This window comes from Anneissia japonica, unplaced genomic scaffold, assembly GCF_011630105.1.
Source record: "Anneissia japonica isolate Jap-2015-1 unplaced genomic scaffold, ASM1163010v1 scaffold287995_len52489_cov100, whole genome shotgun sequence".
Classification (NCBI taxonomy): Eukaryota; Metazoa; Echinodermata; class Crinoidea; order Comatulida; family Comatulidae; genus Anneissia; species Anneissia japonica.
The window spans coordinates 19282-23248 of NW_022757723.1; positions in this window are offsets into that span (position 1 = coordinate 19282).

A 3967-nucleotide genomic window follows, 5' to 3' on the forward strand; every position below is an offset into this window, starting at 1 on the left:
AGCTCTTAAAAACCAAAAGGCCTAAGTAAGTCGAGCAGGCCTAGGCCCAAGGCTAGCTGACGCGATTTTTTTTGGCTAGGCCCAGCCCAGGTAGGCCTAGGCCAGGCCCAGGTAGGCCTAGGCCAGAATTTGAGGAATGCAAAAAAACAGATGAAGATGAGACTTACTGTAGGCCTAATTAAATTCAATAGTTGACATGCTTTGTTTTAGATTAAAAAATAATAATGAACAAATCCCGGCGACAAAGCGTCGATCCGACTGTACCCAGCCGCATTGTTTGCCGTAATTTCACATGTTTGACGATTACCACGATGAATGTATATGTCACTGATTCATGTGCACTCATTTATTTATTTTTTGTCCATTTACACACATTATATATCAATTATAATTAAAAGTGAAAAACTTAAAATACAAAATGAAAAAAAAGTAAAGAAATAAAACATAAATCAGGTTTCGTAAATTTTTAATAATCTTCCTGCCCCGGACCATGATCTCATAAATAAAACACTTGAATGGTCACGATTTCAACTTTAACCTTTGAATGTGTACAGAGCAACCGTGTCATGCCGGCCCACGATGTTTGCTATGACTTAACTGGGCCTAGGCCTAGGCTGTTAAGTTAGCGATGAATAGCAGGGCAGTGCAGTATTTTGTTACAACTAACGTAACCACGGAAACATTTATTGTATTCTTATTGTCTTTATCTATCAATTTAGCTTGTCTATTGTGTTTAGGTAAACTAATTATTTTGTTACAATTTGTAAACTGTTGAAATAATAGTGGTGGTCGGGAGCCTGTAAATCCTGGTCGGAAATGTTGAGTGCTGGACGGGCTCGTCCACCGCCGACCAGCGTGGTGACATCCCTGGTAAACATAGTTAGTATTAAGAGTTTAGTTTTATTGTTACGAGCAATTTAAAATGCCCAGTTTTTTTCGAAACCAGCAGCGTGATTTAGCCGTCTTGATGGACTCGACCATTATACATGTAGGTAAAGGCGGTCAAGCGTCTTGGCTAAGATGGTCTCCTTGACCTCCAATTTGTATTTACAGTGTTTTTATTGATGTTACCATTAAATATGTATCAGATATCGTGACAGACCAAAAAATGTGTTATTATAATTTTATAAATACAGTAATGATTATGCACCTATCATTCACCTCTAAGTAAAGTGGTACGGTCCAGCTTTTTTGACTGGGCTACACTATGTAGCGGAGAGATTAAGATTGAGTGATAAGAACTCTACGCACTGAAATTAAATAGGTTCAAAAAACAAAACAAATTGTAATGTTTAACGGTATTTTTGTATAACAATGATGAGACTGTGAACTCACACTTCGCGATGTTAAATAACGGTTCATCTTCGCGGGTAAAACTAATATTTTTCAGTAATTTTACGTTCGCCGTTATAATCCTACTATCAGTAAAAAAAATGTCTGTTATTTTACGTTTACTGAAATCCAATTTACTGTAAAAATAACGTAACTATAGTAAAATTTTATTTTAACGGTATCTTGTATAATAAGAATACGATAGGTTGTTGATTTGTTGTAGCCTACATTACCGGTATCATATCGTTTTTCTACAGGTTAAAATCGCCATTGTGTTTTAACGTCAGAGCTCGAAATTTAAACTATAAATTGGTGTAAATTTACCTACCTAAACCGTTAAGTATTGTACAGTATTAATAAAGAAAAGGAATTGCTATGTAAATATACGGTGAATTCGTAAATTTAATGTGTTTGCTGGTTAATTTTACGCCGTCATATCACTGTTATCCGTAGTTTAACAGGTTAGAATCAACATTAAGTAAATTAACATTGGAGCTCGTAATGCTAAGCGTAATTTTACAATTTCAAAACGTCTTTTAACTAAAAAGTAGGCCTACAAGGCCTAGACATACGTATAACGGTGTATTTTTGTAACAAACATGATATTGTGAATTAAACGCTGACATTATTCTGCTAATGTCATAATATTTCACCTACAGTATTAAATTGGCGTAAAGGAGGCCTATTCCACCTTGATCGTGTGAAATATTTTGGAATTCCTTGACAATTATATATTTTTAAACATTGTTATTAATATACGTTCCCTAACGTAAAATTAAAGTGAAATCCACTTATTTGGCGCGCTTACGATCACGTGACATCTCAGTTTATGACGCATTATGACACACGCATGAGTAGTGTGTCGACGTTGAGGCGCGGACAGGCGCACGCAGTGGCAGGGCTGCCATTTGGCCTTTTTGACGGCCAGATTCCTCAAATCTTGCCGTATAAATAGTTGCCTGGCCGTAACGTTTGAAAAGTCACGGCCAAACTATATTTGGCCGAATTTGGTCGAATTTTTGAATTTACATTTTTTTTTTTCATTACAGGCCTAATATAACATAGACTTGTTTTGGATGTGTTGTTTTTGTTAGCTTAAATTCTATATTTGATTCTAATCACAGTGGCGGATCCAGGGGGGTTTGTCCCCCTCTGTGAAGAAACGTAACAAAATATTATGGGTCCTGGCTTACAAACTTCATGCTAACTATAGACGCGGATCCAGACCTTCGCCCACTTCGCCCAGGCGAAGGTCAGGGTGAGAATTCAAAATAAAATGTTGACCATTTTTTCCAACAATCATACTAACTTTCCTTGACACTTATTTTGAACATTACCATTAAAAAAATGTTTAAAATCCACACTATCCTATACCTTACACTTTTAAACTGATTGTACTGTAGGCCCTACCAGAGAGAGAGGTACATTCCCAATACATTATGGTCTTCTATAGACTAAATAGTCCAGTGGCGTAGGTATGGGCAGTGCAGTCAGTGCACAGCACTGGGGCCCGGGGCTATTGGGGGCTCGTTCAATAGGTATAATGATCTAAAAATTTAACTTATAGAAAAATCTTATTCAAACTTTAAAAGGACCCTTCAATAATATTAGGTTTTAGAGGCTATAGTTATTGATTATATTTATTACATTTTACCTATTACCTATTTCCCAAACGCTGCAAGTCAAAAAAAAAAAAAATCAACAACAATACAAGCTCTTGTATACGATGGACTAATATACCTTTTGAAATCACACTTCTAAAGCAATACAATATCGTCACGCACATTTGTGTTTGTGGTATTTAATTTAGTTGGTTCAACTATTATTGTGTACGTTTTCAAACACTTCAGATCATCAAAACTTCATGAATGCATTTTAGATTCAATTCACTGCTAGTAGGTCGATGACTATTCTATTATTGAATGGTAATTGTTCTCATCGTGATGGAATAGACAATACCTGGATTTGCGACAGGAAAATCAATTAGGGCCTATATGTATTTTGCCCGACCTGTCGTGAAAATGTATTGAATAATCAGTGATTCACTTACACTTTTTGAAATCACATTTAGGGAGCCTCGCAAAATAAAGCAACGTGTATACCCGTCTACAACGCGTGGTTGGGGATTAAAATCTCTTCGCGTTGCCGACGAGTGGTTCAAGATACTGATCAAAAATGTTGGACGATTCCATTTCGCGAATTAGGGTTCGTTTTCCGACGTTTTCGTTCTACTTGTTTGCGTCGGTTGATCTCGTGATTTTGATGTACTGTAATTTATCGACAAGTCTCTTTTCTATGTTTTGTCATAAGTTTCATTCGTTATTATGAATTAATTTTGATACTATATCCTGTCATTTGTTATTGAGCTATTCTGTAAAATTTAATTGATTATATTTATTACAATTTACCTATTACCTATTTCCCAAACGCTGCAAGTCAAAAAAAAAATCAACAACAATACAAGCCCTTGTGTATACGATGGACTAATATACTTTTTGAAATCACACTTCTAAAGCAATACAATATCGTCACGCACATTTGTGTTTGTGGTATTTAATTTAGTTGGTTCAACTATTATTGTGTACGTTTTCAAACACTTCAGATTATCAAAACTTCATGAATGCATTTTAGATTC